General features: G+C 46.9%; 1 long non-coding RNA gene across 1 annotated transcript; it reads left to right on the plus strand.

Annotated features, from left to right (window-relative positions):
- Positions 1-12,204: 12,204 nt before the first annotated feature.
- LOC129059713 (uncharacterized) lies at positions 12,205-17,013 on the plus strand. The gene is made up of 4 exons (XR_008525749.1): positions 12,205-12,428; positions 15,802-15,935; positions 16,054-16,207; positions 16,760-17,013. It is a non-coding gene; the product is annotated as an uncharacterized LOC129059713 (long non-coding RNA).
- Positions 17,014-19,080: the final 2,067 nt, after the last annotated feature.

The following is a 19,080-nucleotide window of genomic DNA, read 5'->3' on the forward strand; positions in this document are numbered from 1 at the left end:
AGGAGTTTCTCTCCGGTTGCCCAGGCTGGAGTGCAATGGCGTGATCTTGGCTCACTGCAACCTCCATCTCCTGGGTTCAAGTGATTCTCCTGCCTCAGCCTCCCCAGTAGCTGGGATTACAGGCGCCCGACACCACACCTGGCTAATTTTTATATTTTTAGTAGAGACAGGGTTTCACCACACTGGCCAGGCTGATCTTGAACTCCTGACCTCAAGTGATCCGCCTGTCTCAGCCTCCCAAAGTTCTGGGATTACAGACGTGAGCTACCGCATCCAGGCCCCTCTTTTTCCCTCCCTCCTGTTCTGCCCTCCAAGCTGAGGCTGGTCCCAGGCTGACCCAGGTCCTATAAACACATCTCCACAATACTGACCATGGCTTCCTGACCTTCCTGAGGGGTCAGTTAATGGCAGATGACCACCTCATCCATACTGCCCTAAGAAGAAAAATCATGAGTTCCCATTTATTTTTTATTTTTTAGAGACAGAGGCTCACTTTGTCATCCAGGCTGAAGTGCAGAGGTGCAATCATTGCTCACTGCAGCCTCCGATTCCTGGGCTCAAGCAAGCCTCCAGCCTCAGCATCCTAAGTAGCTGGAGTTCCCATTTATTGAGCAACATTAGGAATGTGTGTGCACGTGCAGGTAAGCACTAACTGCTTTACATGCCTGGTTTCTCTAACCCTTACAACAACACCAGGAGGGAGGGAAATATTATCTCCTCTTTTTCATACAATAGGAAACTGAGGATTTGAGAAGTTAACAACAACAGGCCAGATGCGGTGGCTCATGCCTATAATCTCAACACTTTGGGAGGCCAAGGGGGGGCAGATCACTTGAGGCCAGAAGTTCAAGACCAGCCTGGCCAACACGGTGAAACCTCGCCTCTACTAAAAATACAAAAATTAGCTGGGCTCGCTGACATGCACCTGTAATCCCAGCTACTCAGGAGGCTGAGGCAGGAGAATCACTTGAACCCGGGAGACGGAGGTTACAGTGAACCAAGATTGCGCCAGTGCACTCCAGCCTGGGCAACAGAGCGAGACTCTGTCTCAAAAAATAAAAAAAGAAAAAGTTAACAGCAATGGCACAAAGCCAGTGGGTGATCAAGCCAGGTTTATCCCTAAAACTTTGTTGTTTTAGCCAGCACATTTTCATTTAAATTAACACTTGGTAGTAAATGTTAATGTTCCAAGCTCATAGATGAAGAAACTGAGGCTCAGAGAAATTCAGCAGCTACCCTCAAATTAACCACACAGTTATTCCTTTGCCCCATTAACTCTCTGTTTACTGATCTTTCACATCCCTGTGGACTGCCTTCATGGAGCCTGTCATTTGCTGCCTCAGATAGGAGCTGACTGGGTAAATATCTGGGCCTCCCTATTTCCTATGGTACCTAGTGTGTGCCTGGCTGTGGACATGCTTAGTCAGAGCTTGCTAATTGAAACTAATCCCAGTGACTGCCAGAGCCTCTCCCCAGCCCCTGCCTCTGAAGGCCCCTTGGGCCCAAAGAAGTGTGATGACCTCAGATTGGGCCAAAGGCAATAACCAGAAGCTGCCAGCATCCAGCCTGGGGTGGCAGCCAGAAGCCCCTAGAGCAAGTCTGATTTAATCCCATAATGGAATGTCACTCAGATAAGGCTTTTATCAGCCCTTCCTAGGCTGTGGGAAAAAAGGATCATCCCAGAGTCATGGAGGGATGCTTTCCACTGTCCTGGGGCTTCCCAGAGGTCCCAGAAAGCATGACCCCACTGGAAGGTCTAGAATAAAGTGAAAGTATCAAGGGGCATTTGACCCAAATTTTCAGGACTAAGGTAACAGAAGCGGGAGGAGGAGCCTAGGGATTCCACACATTCAGGCAGAGAGGACATCAAACCCTAATAACACTTAAAATAATAACAGTAATAATGGCTATTATTTATTAGGCATTATGCTAAGCACTTGAATGCATTATCTGACAAAATGCCTGTAGAGCATGTGCCATTTATCAATCTTATTACAAAAGAGGAAATCAGACTCAGATAGGTAAGTTACCTGGCCAAGGTCACGCAATCGCTAAAGTGGGAGAGCCGGAATTTATACCTAAACCTGCCTCTTTCTACTGCCCTCCAGCCTTACCATGGTGCTGATTGCCGGTACGCAATTGCTATGGCTCGCACACTGCTCAACTCCTGAATCTTTGTTTGCCAGGACCTCACACGCTTCCCCTCTTCCTGGAAGAATTCCAGAAAGCTTTATGTAACCACAAGCTGCAGCCACCCCATCACCCCAAAAGGGAGGAAATAAAGGATAAAGCAAGGTGACCTGACCAATTAGGAGTAGAGGGGCCATCCACCCCACTCCTCCCAATTCCCAGGGGCAGCCACACCAAAGGCAAAGTGGAGTCTGGCCTTCTGCCAATTGCTTTCTCTTTCTCATTCCCCCTCCCCCAGCCCAAACCTCTCCTCCCTTACTTCTCATTTTTCCCTAGATCAACTTTTCTTTCCAGGCTCCCACCCCACTGGTCTTGTTCATTCTAAGTACCCACTGTTAGCAATAGTCTGGGAATTCACGTCCCTTGCCAGACAGGAACATATACAATGCAATATTAATAGTAATAACAGCTAACACTTACTGAGCACTTACTATGTGCCAGTCACTTTTCTTTCATCTTGAGCTGGAAAATGCAGGCAGAATGTACAGGAGCTTTTATGTCAATTACAACAAGACTAAGTCAGACAAGGGTAGGAATCTAATATTCCATGAGCTTTCTCTGCATTAGGCGCAGTACCCTCTCAGGAGGCAGAAGAGCTTAGTAACAAAGAACGTGGACTCTGGGCTCAGGCAGACTAGGATCTCCATTACGAACTAGCTGTGCCTTTATACACAAGCTAATTCTCTGAGTCTCAGTTTCTTCATCTATGAAATTTAAATAATAACAGTTCTTATCTCCTAGGGTTGATTAAAGAAATGATGTGTGTAAGGTGCTTAGCAGCTGGCGAGATGGCTCACGCCTATAATCTCAGCACTTTGGGAGGCCAAGGCGGGTGGATCACCTGAGGTCGGGAGTTCGAGACCAGCCTGACCAACATGGAGAAACCCTGTCTCTAATAAAAAAATACAAAATTAGCTGGGCGTGGTGGTGGGCACTTGTAGTCCCAGCTACTCAGGAGGCTGAGGCAGGAGAATGGCGTGAACCCGGGAGGCGGAGCTTGCAGTGAGCCAAGATGTGCCACTGCACTCCAGCCTGGGTGACAGAGCAAGACTCTGTCTCAAAAAATAAAATAAAATAAAATAAAAGATAAATAAATAAATAACTTTAGGGTGAAATAGCTAAATAATTCCAAACTTTATTTAAAGCTCTCCAGACATAAGCAGGAATTATTTTTAATTACATGGTTGTAGTTGATTGGACTTAAAGCTACTGTGCTTGTTGGGACTGATAGGTGAAGGGCTTTCCACACTGTTCTACCCACTCTTGGAAGGATAGTTGGTGGGAGCTGTTAAAATAGAAATGGTTGGATGCAAGCACTTATAGACGTGAATATCTGGGCTTGGGCATGAATGACCACTGGAAGAGCCAGAAGGGGAGCATTTTTAGATTTGTTTGTTTCATGTATTAGTTTGCTAAGGCTGCCATGACAGTACAACAAACTAGGTGGCGAAACAGCAGAAATTTATTGTCTCACAGTTCTGGAGGCTAGAAGACCAAAATCAAGGTGGCAGCATGGTTGCTTCTTTCTGAGGGCTGTGAAGGAGAATCTGTTCCATGCCTCTCCCCATGCTTCTCACAGTTTGCTGGCAATCCTTGGCTTATAGAAGCACCACCACGACCTCTGTCTTAATCTTCACATAACATTGTCTGTGTGTGTGTGTGTGTGTGTGTGTGTGTGTGTGTGTGTGTGTGTGTGTCCCATTCTCCCCCTCCTTTTTTTTTTTTTATAAGGATGCCAGTTTTATTGAATTAGCAGTCCACCCTACTCCAGTATGAACCTCATCTTAACTAATTACTATTATTGGGTTTTTGTTTTTGAGGCAGATTCTGGCTCTGTCACCCAGGCTGGAGTGCAGTGGTGCAATCTCAGCTCACTGCAACTTCCACCTTCCCCAACTCAAGCCATCCTCAGCCTTCCGAGTAGCTGGGACTACTCGGACATGCCACCATGCCCAGCTAATTTTTCTTTTCTTTTTTTTCTTTTTTCTTTTTCCTTTTCTTTTTCTTTTCTTTTTTTTTTTTTTTTGAGACAGAGTCTCACTCTATAGCCAGGCTGGAGTGCAGTGGTGCGATCTCAGCTCACTGCAACCTCTGCCTCCTCGGTTCAAGCGATTCTCCTGCCTCAGCCTCCTAGGTAGCTGGGATTACAGGTACGCGCCACCACACCCAGCTAATTGTTTTATTTTTAGTAGAGATGGGGTTTCACCATCTTGGCCAGGATGGTCTTGATCCTTAACCTCTGAGGTGATCTGCCCACCTCTGTCTCCCAAAGTGCTGGGATTACAGGCGTGAGCCACCACGCCCGGCCATGCCCAGCTAATTTTTCATGTTTTGTAGAGACAGGGTTTCACCATGTTACCCAGACTGTTCTCAATCTCCTGGACTCAAGTGATTCTCCCACCTCAGCCTCCCAAAGTTCTGGGATTATAGGCATGAGCCACTGTGCCCAGCCCATCTTAACTAATTACATCTGCAATGACTATTTCCAAATAAGGTCACATTCTGAAGTACTGGGTATTAATACTTCCATATATGGATTTTTTGGGGGGACACAATTCAACCCATAATACTTCAGGACTTCCTAAGCTCATAATATTAAACTTTAAAAAAATTAGAATTCAGGCCAGGTGTGGTTGTTCACGCCTATAATCTCAGCACTGTGGGAGGCCAATGAGGATGGATCACTTGAGGTCAGGAGTCCAAGACCAGCCTGGCTAACTTTGTGAAACCCCATCTCTACTAAAAAAATACACACACACACACAAATATCCAGGCATGGTGGCAGGCGCCCGTAATCCTAGCTACTCAGGAGGCTGAGGTGGGAGTATTGTTTGAGCCCAGGAGGCGGAGGCTGCAGTGAGCCGACGGAGGCTGCAGTGAGCCAAGATCGTGCCACTGCACTCCAGCCTTGGGGACAGAGTGAGACTCCATTTCAAAAAAAAAAAAATTTAGAATCCGAAGATGTTTCTTCCTGTGGCCATGTTGAGTTTCTATGTCCATGAACCCCTCCACTCCATCCTTCTCAAAAAATTACCATTTTACTTTCCATCGCTTTCTGGGTTTTTCTGTTTTGTTTTATTTTGTTTTGTTTTGTTAGAGATGGGGTCTTGCTCTATTGCCGAAGCTGGAGAGCACTGGCATAATCATAGTTCACTGCAACCTTGAACTCCTGGGCCCAGGCAACCCTCTCACCTCAGCCTTACAAGTAGCTGGGACTCTGGGCATGCACTACTATGCCTGGCTAATTAAAAAAAGTATTTTTTTGTAGAGACAGGGTCTTGCTCTGTTGACCAGGCTGGTCTTGAACTCCTGGGCTCAAGCAATCTACCTTCCTTGGCCTCTCAAAGTGCTGGGATTATAGGCATCCATCATGCCCAGCCTTTCCAAAGCTTTCAAAATGCTTTTAAGTCCTGTGATAAACATATTGAGAGCTCAACATTTATTCAAAAAATTATTTGTTGATAATTTACAATGGCACTAAGCTTTAAGAAAACCATAAGTGGCCAAGACACAGTCTCTATCCTCAAGAAGCTAGTCAAGTCAATGTCAGAGCATTTACTTTAATTTAAATTTGAGCATTTAAAAAATATTCAGCTTCAGCCGGGTGCGGTGGCTCAAGCCTGTAATCCCAGCACTTTGGGAGGCCGAGGCGGGCGGATCACGAGGTCAGGAGATCGAGACCATCCTGGCGAACACGGTGAAACCCTGTCTCTACGAAAAAATAGAAAAAATTAGCCGGGCGTGGTGGCGGCCGCCTGTAGTCCCAGCTACTTGGGAGGGTGAGGCAGGAGAATGGTGTGAACCCGGGAGGCGGAGCTTGCAGTGAGCTGAGATCGCGCCACTGCACTCCAGCCTGGGTGACAGAGCGAGACTCTGTCTCAAAAATAAATAAATAAATAAATAAATACTCAGCTTCAGCAGCAAACTTTGTTACATTTTCCTGGTCATAGTAACTAGTAAAACATTTACAGACTACATCCAGGTGCTGGGGAAAGAACTTTACATGCACTATTTTATTTAATACTCAGATCAACCACATGATAAAAAGTATTGAGATTTACAATCATAGACTCTCAGAGAGATCGCCTTTTCCCCCTTGTCCCTAGTTTGTTTGTTGAGATGGAGTCTCACTCTGTTGCCTAGGCTGGAGTGCAGTGGCGCAATCTTGGCTCACTGCAACCTCTGCCTCTCAGGTTCAAGTGATTCTCCTGCCTCAGCCTCCCGAGTAGCTGGGATTATAGGTGCACACCACCATGCCAGGCTAATTTTTTGTATTTTTTAGTAGAGATGGGGTTTCACCATGTTGGCCAGGCTCGTCTCAACTCCTGACCTCAAATAATCTGCCCGCCTTGGCCTCCCAAAGTGCTGGGATTATAGGCATGAGTCATTGCACCTGACCAGTTTGTTTTTATTTTTTATTTTATTTTATTTTTGAGACAGAGTTTCACTCTGTCGTCGAGGCTGGAGTGCAGTGGCATGATCATAGCTCACTGCAGTCTCATCCTCCCCAGGCTCTGGTGATCCTCCCACCTCAGCCTCCTGGGCAGCTGGGACTACAGGCACATGCCATCACACCTGGCTAATATTTTGTATTTTTGGTAGAGAAAGGGTTTTGCCATGTTGTCCAAGCTCCAAGCTGGTCTCCAACTCCTGGGCTCAGGTGATCCACCCACCTTGGACTCCTAAAGTGCTGGGATTAGAGGCATGAGCCACTGTGCTTGGCTGTTTGTTTTTAAATTTGGAGTACTTTCAGCATAAATCTTCCAACCCCATCCATCCCTAGGTCCTCAGCATCATTTTAGAAATTACATGACTATGTAATGCAACTTTTTGAGAACTTCCAGGTGCTGTTGCAAATCAAACACTTTGGGACTTCCATTATAATGACAAAATATCCAGGAAAACATGAAATGAAAAAGGTTTCTCAACTAGTTTTTGTTCAACACTTTGCTTAATAATTGGTCTGATCAATTCATCAATTTACTGAAGTAAGGGCATGTTTTTGGTATATAAGCTCATTTCAAAGAAGACCAACTGAGTTATTTAAGAAACATTTTTAGGTCTGGTGCAGTGCTGCACACCTGTAATCCCAACTACTTGGGAGGCAGAGGCAGGAGCTCAGGTTTGAGAACAGTCTGGGCTATTAAATACAGTGAGACCCTGACTCAAACAAACAAACAAAAAAGTTGGTTTTGTTTTTTGTTTTTGAGATGGAGTCTCACTCTGTCGCCCAGGCTGGAGTGCAGTGGCATGATCTCAGCTCACTGCAGCCTCTGCCTCCTGGGTTCAAGCGGTTCTCGTGCCTCAGCCTCCCAGGTAGCTGGGATTACAGGCACCTGCCACCACACCTGGCTAATTTTTTTTGTACTTTTAGTCGAGACAGGGTTTCTTGGCCAGGCTAGTCTCAAATTCCTGGCCTCAGGTGATCCACCCGCCTTGGCCTCCCAAAGTGCTAGGATTACAAACGTGAGCCACTGCACCTGGCCAAAAAAAAGAAAAAAAAATTTAAGAAGCATTTTTTTGCCAGGCACAGTGGCTCACACCTGTAATCCCAGCACTTTGGGAGGCTGAGGCGGGTGGATCGCCTGAGGTCAGGAGTTCGAGACCAGACTGACCAACATGGAGAAACCCCATCTCTACTAAAAATACAAAATTAACCAGGCGTGGTGGTGCATGCCTGTAATCCCAGCTACCGGGAGGCTGAGGCGGGAGAATCGCTTGAACCCAGGAGGCAGGAGGTTGTGGTGAGCTGAGATCGTGTCATTGCACTCCAGCCTGGGCAACAAGAGCGAAATTCTGTCTCAAAAAAAAAAAAAAAGAAGAAGAAGAAGAAGCAGCATTTTTTTTTTACCTCATAAAGGGTCAAACCACTGCCTCTATTCTAGTCTTGTCTCTTTTGCTTGCAAAGGCACTTATGCTAGCACAGGAAAAGGTGGATACTAGTGGCTGGATGCAGACTACATAGACTCCAAGGACAGGAATTAGCATAGCTAGGCCTCTTAGAACTGAAAAATCACAGAGGTCAAAGTTAGATGGTCTCTCACTTGCATTTCTCTCTGCACATTTCCATATCAGTTTCCCCAGCTTGTCCATCAACCATGTGCACCAAAATGGCAGTATTAGTTCTGGAGTCTATGTGACTCACCACAGTTGACTGGTTCAGCTCCCAGGAGAGGAATATTGTTTGTCCAGCTTAGGTTAAGTATTCACCCTTGGTCCAATCAATAGTGGCCAAGAAGTCAGGGTCATATATTACAAACATGGCTCCCCAGGTCTAACTTTTTGGCAGGGACAACCATTCTCGGAGAAGTGGACCCTGGGTGACAAACCAAAGCATTATACTAGAGGTTTCTGAGAATATAATGACCTAGTTGACCAGATTGCCTATTTTGTTCCAAAATATTAGTTGGCAGATAAATTTGTGAACTTTTTTATTATTATTATTATTATTTTTTGTTGAGACAGAGTCTCACTCTGTAACCCAGGCTGGAGTCAGTGACACAATCTCAGCTCACTGCAACCTCCGCCTCCCAGGTTCAAGTGATTCTCCTGCCTCAGCCTCCCAAGTAGCTGGGATTACAGGCATGTGCCACCACACCTGGTTAATTTTTTTTTTTTTTTTTTTGAGACAGAGTCTTGCTCTGTCGCCCAGGCTGGAGTGCAGTGGTGCAGTCTCGGCTCACCACAACCTCTGCTTCCCTGATTCAAGTGATTGTCCTGCCTCAGCCTCCAGAGTAGCTGGGTTTACGGGCACCCACCACCATGTTGGCTAATTTTTGTATTTTTAGTAGAGATGGGGTTTCACCACGTTGGCCAGGCTGGTCTTGAACTCCTGACCTCAGGTGATCTGCCCACCTCAGCCTCCCAAAGTGTTGGGATTACAGGTGTGAGCTACCGCGCCTGGCCAACAATTTCAATAATGATTGCTATTTCTTAAACTCCCACTCTAGTGTCTAATTTAATCTTCACAACAACTCTTCCAAGTAGGTACTATTATTTCTGCCTTACAGATGACTTACATCAGCAGCCCCGGGCGGCCGCTGATGAACCTGAGGTTCAGAAAGGTTAAGTAAGAAGTAGTCAGCAGTGAGCTGAGATCGGAACCTGGGTCTGTTTGCTCCAAACCCTGTGCTATTAAGCTCTAGGGGTAGGAGGCTTATACTATTGTGGTAAAGAGCTGCCAAACTAGTTTAAAACCATAATGTCAAATATATTTGTATGGTCTACAAACTTCTTTAAATTGCAGACATCAGTGACTCATATGAGCCCACAGCAACTTGCAGCAGTCAGGGTAGGCTCAAACGAAAAACCTTGTCCCACGGCACAGGTGGGACTCCCAGCCCCAGATTCTAGGCTGTGATAGCTAAAGACCTAATCTGTTATCTGCAGTTGTTCATTCATCAAGGACAGTTTCCTGACCTCCACAGATTCTCTAGTCTTCAGGTTCTCCCAAGTCATTGGGGATTGTGTGAGTTGAGCTCCTATCCCTAACTCCTCCACCTTTGTACCTTCTCCCAGCAAACTTTGGTCTCTGTAACCCCTTTTCAGGTAATAAGAAATGGTAACCCCCAAGTTCAGAAAGGAAAGCACGGCAAGGATTTCTGGTTCAGGGAGAAAATTACCTCCTTTAGACTTGGCTTATTTTCCATTAAGATGGAAAGTTGCAAATCAATCAGGAGAAAATTGCCCTCGGGACTGTCAAGCAGACATCTTTGCTCAAATCAGGCCTTGAATGCATGTGTCAAAAGCACCTCACACTCTCATTCATTGCCAGCCAAGTCTCTGGGGGCAGTCCAGTTGATTTGGGAGCATTCAGTCAGATCTAACATTCATTGCACACATCTTCTGTGTATTGTAGCTGTCAGGCTGGCCATCTGATTACTACTTCCCATTCACGGGTCCAATGAGCAAGGTGAATCTACAATGCAATAAGGAGAATACTTGGAAATGAAAGGCAGAGGCTGGGTGCGGTGGCTCACGCCTGTAATCCCAGAACTTTGGGAGGCCCAGGTGGGCGGATCACTTGAGGTCAGGAGTTCGAGACCACCTGACCAACATGGAGAAACCCGGTCTCTACTAAAAATACAAAAAAAAAAATTAGCCAGGCATGGTGGCGCATGCCTGTAATCCCAGCTACTTGGGAGGCTGAGGCAGGAGAATCGCTTGAACCTGGGAGGCGGAGGTTGCAGTAAGCCGAGATCACAACATTGCACTCCAGCCTGGGCAACAAGAGCAAAAGTCCGTCTAAAAAAAAAGTCCGTCTAAAAAAAAAAAAGAAATGAAAGGTAGAGCTGCCATCCTCCACACTCCAGGATTCCTGACCTGAGAAGACTGAAGGCAATAAAATTTCCCCAGGTTTTAAAGGAATCGAGGAAGGAACTGTCAGTGAACAGCTACCTCATGCAGGTGTTTGGCATAGATTAGCTGATTTTGTCTTCACAGCATCTCTACCAGGTAGATGCTATGATGACCTTCATTTACAGGTGTAAACAATATTTTAGCTATGGAAAGTAGAATTTTAAAAACATAAATTATAAATAGGCTTTATGGGTGAGCCATTATATTTAAAATGAATTTCTCCTACAGAAGCTACCTAGGAAGAGTTTTCTGGGCAGGGTGGTTTGTGGTTATCTTTTTTTTACTGCTTTGCCCTACTGTCCTCTGAGATAAACTTTAAGCATGAGAAATTCTAAGCACGTAGATTTTGTGGTCAGACAGATCTGGATACAAATCATGATTCTTTGGGTAATCAGGAAAATGAACTCACTAAGTATTTCAAACAGTGAGAATTTAATACTGTGGCTATGTAGGTGATGGAAGAACTGAGAAGCCAAACAGGGGAAACTGGGGCAACCCAGAGATTAGCAAGAGCAGGAAACCACTGCCATCCCTAGTGTGGGGCCAGATGAAGGAGATGGAGCCAGAAGCTGCCAAGGTTGTGGGTCTCCTAGCTTCTCCTGTCCTCCCACCCTCAATCTGTGCCTGTGGCTCCCATTGTCCAAACCCAGCCAAAAGCCAGCTGACAAGGGAGCCTGGGAAATGCAGCCTGCCTGGGGATGGGATGGGGATGGAGTGTAGGGGTAGCCCACATGTGACACAGAGTATTAGAAGGAGAGCAATGGATCTGAAGGCAGACAAATGATGAGCCCAGCTCTTGCTGGTTTCAAGTTCCTCCTTTTATAACACGATTTCTATCTCACAGGGTTGTTGTGAGAATTAAATGAGTAAATGTAAGTAAAATGTTAGCACAGTTCCTGGCACCTAGTATGGAGGCAGCTACAACTAACTTTCTCCTAGATGGGAAAACCAAGGTTCAGACAGATTAATTTGTGCAAGGAAAAAGCATAGGAAGCTGGGAGATCAGTGTGATCTTGGGCAAGTCATTTCTTTGAGCCTCAGTTTCCCCACCCTACCAACTCCCTGGGCTGCTAAGGGGATTCATTCCTTGGGCAGATATGTACTGAGCACTTGCATCTTCCAGGCACTTTGGGTGCAGGTACACAAGGCAGATCCACTAAGTCCCGCTCTTCTGGGGTTTACAGTCTGGTCGGGAGAAAGATACTGTAGAGAACCTTCTATAGATCACTATATAGTGTCACTGTGATAAATGCCATGAAGCGCTGTGAGGGTGGGTGACACGGTGGTCTGGCCTGGTCTAGGGAGGTCAGGGCGGCTTCCTGTGACTTCGGCTGGACCTGCAGCATGAGCTGGCTGAGCGTGTTGCAGAGCTTGGGCCGAGAGCGCTGGGAACAGCACTAGGGACTCTGGAATGTTTAAACGTTAACCCAGCCATCGGCATCGAGCCCCTGGCCTACCCTAAGCCAGGCCGCGATGCTCGCGCCTCTGAGGGCCTCCCGCAGTCAAGCCGGGACCTCGCCCAGCAAGGACTCTGGGGTTGCCCAGGCAGGGGCGCCCGTCCGGCAGCGGCCTCCCGCCCCGGGCCCAGCTCGGGCGCTCGGCCAGCCCCGTGCCCCGGGCGGCCGCTGATAGTCGGCTAATGCGTATCGAATTTTTGTGGAGTTCGGCCCGCGCAGAGAGCGCGCGGAGGCGCTGCCCGAGCCTCTTAACTCCCTTTGCATCGATCCTGCCGTTAATGACATAACCTTCTCCCCTAATTAACTGACAACTGCATTAGGCAGCGCGCCTCCTCCACACGCCGCCCACAGCTTCCCCCACGCAGTTCCGCCCGCGCCGGTGCGGGGCCGGGGCGCAGCAGCTCCGCCTGGACTCAACTCAGGGTACGGCTGCCGTGGTGGAGGGGAGGGGATAGTGTTTCAGGATCGGGATGCCCCTGCCATCCATATCAGCTCGATAAACATTTGCCGTTATTTATATTGTTGTTGTTTACCTCTTTGCCACTTAACATACTGTAGCTGTTTCATTACAAAGACCCAAGAGGCAGAGAGTGGAAATTGGGGCTTGGAGAGGTGGAGGGACTTCGGCAATAACCACGAATGTGCAGCAAGCTACTGGGGGAGGCGGGACTCCCACCGTCCTAAGCAGCCTGGGACTCCAAGTTTGTACTGTTAAGCCCTAGGCTACCCTCCAACGTGTAATTTAGACCCCACTAAAGCTATTACATGCGAAGTGCTTAGCAGAATACCTGGCAGATAATGAGCACTCAATAAATTTTAGTACGTCAGGCTAATTTACGGAAATACTAATTTGTGTTTATTCTCCTTTGCCTCCCCTTTTCTGGATGGCCAGTTCCGTCAAGTGGCCAGGTTTTCTAATTACTTGGGCAGCAGAGAAAGCAGAGGCAGTGGGCTTGGTCTCTTGCCAATTCAAACACAGGAGTCCCAAATTTTGTGTAATTTAAAGGATCATTTATCTCTTACACACACACACATACGTGCTATATGCTGGAACCAGGTCAGGACTTAACCTCAATTTCATTTGTAAAATACAAACACTTCGCCAGCCACAGTAGCTCACACCTGTAATCCCAGCACTTTGGGAGGCCGAGGCCAGTGGACCACCTGAGGCCAGGAATTTGAGGCCAGGAATTTGAGGCCAGCCCGGCCAACATGGCAAAACCCCATTTCTACTAAAAATACAAAAATTAACTGGACCTGGTAGCATCTGCCTGTAATCCTAGCTACTTGGGAGGGGGAAGCACTAGAATCACTTGAACCTGGGTGGTGGAGGTTGCAGTGAGCTGAGATAGCGCCACTGCACTCCAGCCTGGGCAACTGAGTGAGACTCTGTCTCAATAAATAGATGAAATAGCAATTCAAGTGTCCTGCCACTATTCATGAAGCTGAATTGGCATTTGAAGGTGAAGAAACTGAGGCTCAAAGAGGTTCATGGGATTGTTCCCTCATGGTACTAAGACTTCAGGACTGGAAACTCTCTCTCCATGCTTCACCCACCACCTTTTCTTTTTCCCTTTACTTGCTGGGAGTCACCTTTCCACCCAAGTTCCTGAGCTCACATACTGTCTACTTCCTACCCGAGAAATCCAGATTTGACAAGTCCCTAACACCCAGCACTGAAGGAAATATTAGATTAATATATCCCCCAGCCAGCCATTTCCTCTTCCTCTCTGACAAACCCATGAGGCACCACTCTTTAGCAAAAAGGCTCATCATTTTTTAGATCCAAAGACTGAAGCTCAAGATTAAGCAGCTTGCCTGAATTCACCCAGCTGATGGTTTTGCTGAGACTCAAACGCAGATCAAGCTGGATCTGCTTTCCATTGTGTCCTTTAGACTACGATATGCTTTCTTTGACCAGCTAGAGGGCTGCATTCCCTAAGACAATCTTGACATGTAATTCCTGAGGAATTGAGCATATGGTATTTTGTTGGGGAGTTCATTGCTGGGCTCCTTCACCACAGACCTCCCTCTCTTCCCCTATGGAGGGGAGCCAGCCTGAGTCAAAAGGTCTCTTTCAGAAGACACAAGGAGGCTTTGTGATGGAGGCTGTTAAAAGGGCACAGGCAGAATCTCCCTGCGGCAAAGTTGGGAAATAAGGCAAGTCTCCTAAGTGTCAGGCTCACCCCGTTGTGTGGGGTAGTGCTGAGATCACTCCTCTCTGACATCCCACTATCTGATATGCTTATCCGTTGGGCCTCCCTCCCACCCTTCCTGAGAAACATATCGCCCATCTCTGCCTATTGAGAGCTTCTCCTCATCCTTTGATGCCCTACTCCAATATTTCCTCCTCCATGAAGCCTAAGTGATCCCCCATGCTGAATTACTTGGCCCCTTCTCAGGGGTCTCAGAGCCCCTGGATCACATAAGTACTTCACAGTAGGCACAGAACCTGCTTCAAATCCACCTGCCAATGATTAGCTTTGTGAGCTTGGTCAAGATTTAACCTCTAAACATCTGTTTCTCCAACTAAAATGGAAACAATAGTGCCTGCCTTCACAGGGCTGTGAAGAAGTTTAAATTGGATTAGGTATGAGTAAAGAAAAAATGTTATCTATATATATTCATGGCCTTAATTTCTCCTCTGGGGGAGCTTGGAGGGGAAGAAAGGGTTGTGATGAGGGGCTGCTTTGTGTATACAATACAGAGAGACAGATGGAAAAGTGTTTTTTGTTTTGTTGTTGTTGTTTTTGAGACAGTCTTGCTCTGTCGCCCAGGCTGAGATACAGTTGCTCCATCATGGCTCACTGAAGCCTCAAACTCTTGAGCTCAGGCAGTCCTCCCACCTAGCCTCCTAAGTAGCTAGGACTACTACCACCATTCCTGGCTAGTTCTTTGTTTTTGGTTGTTTTTTTGTTTTTTTTTTTTTGAGATGGAGTCTCAGTCTGTTGCCTAGGCTAGAGTGCAGTGGTGCATCTCGGCTCACTGCAACCTTCACCTCCTGGGTTCAAGCGATTCTCCTGCCTCAGCCTCTTGAGCAGCTGGGACTACAGGCGTGTGCCATCAAGCCTGGCTAATTTTTGTATTTTTAAGTAGAGACGGGGTTTCGTCATATTGGCCAGGCTAGTCTCGAACTCCTGACCTCATGATCCACCTACCTTGGCCTCCCAAAGTGCTGGGATTATAGGCGTGAGCCACCACATTCAGCCTCCTGGCTAATTTTTAAATTTTTTTGTAGAGACAGGGTCTCAATATGTTGCCTTGGCTGGTGTCAAACTCCAGCCTCATGTAATCCTCCAGCCTCAGGAAAAGAGGATTTAAGTTTTGCTGTGTATATTTTTCAAAAGAATGTGCAACCATTATTCAAATATTTTTTTTCAAATATTATGGATGCCAGATTGATACCATGTGGAGACAAGACCGTGAAGAGGCTCAGCTTTTAATTTTTTGAGATGGCGTCTCACTCTGTCACCCTGGCTAGAGTCCAGTGGCATAATCAGGGCTCACTGCAGCCTCTACCTCCCTGACTCAAGCAATCCTCCCACCTCAACCTCTCAAGTAGCTGGGTGACTGGGACCACAGGCACAGGCCACCACGTCTGGCTAATTTTTGTATTTTTTGCAGGGACAAGGTCTCACTATGTTGCCCAGGCTGGAAGGCTCATCTTTTGAAAGGATACACATGTAAAGCTCTTAGCACAGTATTTTATAGCTACCAAGTACTCAAATAATGATGTCTCTCACTATTATTTGTTTATGCATCTCTACGATAAAACTTGTCTTCATCTCTACTACAGGTGCCAACCTGTCTTCTGCCCTACTCTGCCAACAGTAGGTGCTCAGCAGGAAGAAACCAAAAGCCAACCAAAGTCTGGGATGACCAGAAACAAATGCCCTAACACTTCAGCTGACCATAGCAACTGGGAGCAGGGTCAGCACTAGGGAGGGGCTATTTGCAGGCATTCTTCTGTGGGGGATGGGCTCTAACATCCTGCTTGTCACTGTTCCCAGCCCAGACACAGGCTCACTTCATCCTCTCACCCACACAGACTGACCTCTGCCCTGGGATGTCACTAAGGGGTGAAGGGGCCATGGATGGCCAGGGATATCAAGCATGCCAAGCCAGAATTCTGCACACCAGCTCCCTGGGACTTCTGCCTGTTCCACAGGGCCTGGCTTGCACACCAGCAGCCCTGTAGTTGGGTGTGTACTCAAAGGTTAACCCTCCCCCCAGGACAGCAGGGTGGGAAGATGAATGACAAGAAGACCTGGGAGTACCTCCGCTCACAGAACTCCGGTTACAGCTGGCTGGGTACAGTGGCTCATGCCTGTAATCTCAGCACTTTGGGAGGCCAAGCTGGTTGGATCACTTGAGGTCAGGAGTTCGAGACCAGCTTGGCCAACATGGTGAAACCCCACCTCTACTAAAAATTCAAAAATTGGCCAGTGTCATGGCAAACGCCTGTAGTCCCAGCTACTTCTGAGGTTGAGGCAGGAGAATCACCTGAACCCAGGAGGCGGAGATTGCAGTGAGCTGAGATCATGCCATTGCACTCCAACCTGGGTGACAGAGCGAGACTCTATGTCAAAAAAAAAGAGAACTTCAGTCACAGTCGACTACTTGTTCTCCCTGCAACACTGCCCTTTCCAGTCCCTGTATTTGCTCACTCTGATCTCTGAAGTGCCCTCCCCCAATATCTGCCTAATAAACTCTACTCATTCTTCAAGGCCTAATCCAAATAACTTCTCTTCCAGGAAACCATCCCTGCAGTCTGAAAGAGCTCCCTCTGACCCTGCAGCCCTTATCCTGGCTTCTGTTGTTATTTAGGATATGGGGTCTCACCTAACATTGGACAAATGCAACGTGGATCAGAGATTGTGCTCGGGAGTCAGGGAGATTGAAGTTTCCTTCCTGGATCAGCTGCTTGTTAGCCCTATCACCTTGCTTGGCCTCACTAAGCCTCACTGTAAAACCGGGAAAATAAAATAGGATAGTTATGAAAATTAAATGAGATAACGCTCATTAAGCCATTAGCATGGTGCCTTGTACACATTAAGCTCTCATGTTAGCTATTATTATTATTGTCTCTGTCTCTCTTCCACCTCCACACCCACCCACAGTATCTCAGATAAGGCCTTGACTAGCTCAATATCTGAAGGTGGAATTTTATTGAATCAAGTCTCTCAGGTTCTAGATATGAGAAGGCTTTCTCCAGAAAGAAGTGGAGATGCTAAAAAGAGGCTGAAGTTTCTAAGAACAAGAGATCCCAGCTGGGCATGATGGCTCACGCCTGTAATCCCAGCATTTTGGGAGGCTGAGGCAGGTGAATTTGCTTAAGCCCAGAAGTTCGAGACCAGCCTGGGCAACATGGTGAAACTCGTCTCTACTAAAAATACAACAATTAGCCAGGTGTGGTGGCCCAGGGTTCGAGTCCAGCCTGGGCAATCCCATCTGGCTTTAGACAGTAAGACCCTGTCTCTATTTAAAAAAAAAAAAAAAAAAAAAAAAGGCCAGGCACAGTGGCTCACACCTGTAATCCCAGCACTTTGGGAGGCCGAGGCGGGTGGATCACGAGGCCAGGAGATCAAGACCATCCTGGTTAACACAGTGAAACCCCGTCTCTACTAAAAATACAAAAAATTGGCCGGGCATGCTGGTGGGCGTCTGTAGTCCCAGCTACTTGGGAGGCTGAGGCAGGAGAATGGCATGAACCTGGGAGGCGGAGGTTGCAGTAAGCCGAGATCGTGCCACTGCACTCCAGCCTGGGCGATAGAGTGAGACTCCATCTCAAAAAAAAAAAAAAAAAAAAAGACTCAGTCTGCCTTCATGATTTGTACAAAGTCCTTCAGGGCCTATGCAATAGACCCAGAGCTGCAGCTTCTAGCCTGGAGTTCAGACCTTGAATAGAAAGTCTCCCAGGGGCAGCATCACCCAGAATTGAGCCCACAATTGGAGAGGGAATCAGCCCTATCATCTCACCACTGTTTCAGGCCAGAGAACAGAATACATGGTACCTACAGGTCCCCTCTCAGATGTATGTAATAATGATAGCTGCTATTTACTGTGTGTCCATCCTGTATCAGGCACCATGCTGAGTGTCATGATAATTTCCAGTCTTCAAAACAAACTGGCTGGGTAAGGTGGCTTATGCCTGTAATCTCAGCACTTTGGGAGGCCAAGGTGGGCGGATCACCTGAGGTCAGGAGTTCGAGACCAGCCTGGCCAACGTGGTGAAACCCCGTCTCTACTAAAAATACAAAAAAATCAGCCAGGCATTGTGGCCTGTGTCTGTAATCCCAGCTACCTGGGAGGCTGAGGCAGGAAAATCATTTGAACCTGCAAGGCAGAGGTTGCAGTAAGCCAAGATCATACCACTGCACTCCAACCTGGGCGACACAGTAAGACTGTCAAAAAAGAAAAAAAAAAAAAAGTCGGGCGCAGTGGGCTCACACCCATAATCCCAGCACTTTGGGAGGCTGAGGTGGGTGGATCATGAGGTCACGAGTTTGAGACCAGCCTGGCCAATATGGTGAAACCTCATCTCTACTAAGAATACAAAAATTAGCTGGGCATAGTGGCACATGCCTGTAGTCCCAGCTGCTTGGGAGGCTGAAGCAGAATTGCTTGAACCTGGGAGGCAGAGGTTGCAGCGAGCCGAGATCACGCCACTGCACTCCAGCCTGGGCAACAAGAGTGAAACTCCGTCTCAAAAAAAAAAAAAACAAAAAAAAAAACCTGAGTTAGTATTTTTACTAATATCTAAATTAAATATACATGGAAATCAAAATAAGCACAAATGACTCATGCTTATAAGCTTTTAGAGAAATAGGAAGCCAAAAAATTGCCAACCCAAACTATTACAACTGATATCAGCATTATTTCATACTGCCAATTAGTCTTTTGGCTGAAATTAATTTGCTTTACTAAAAACAAAGCAAAACAAAGACTGCAACTTGTTAAGTTATGTATTCTATTGGCATCCCCACTTTAGATGAGGAAATAGTGGCTCAGAAATGTGAACAACGTTTCCTGAGGTTAAATAGCTGAGTGTGATAATCAGCCAGGCTAACTGAAG

Source organism: Pongo abelii, chromosome 4 (genome assembly GCF_028885655.2).
Source record: "Pongo abelii isolate AG06213 chromosome 4, NHGRI_mPonAbe1-v2.0_pri, whole genome shotgun sequence".
NCBI lineage: Eukaryota > Metazoa > Chordata > Mammalia > Primates > Hominidae > Pongo > Pongo abelii.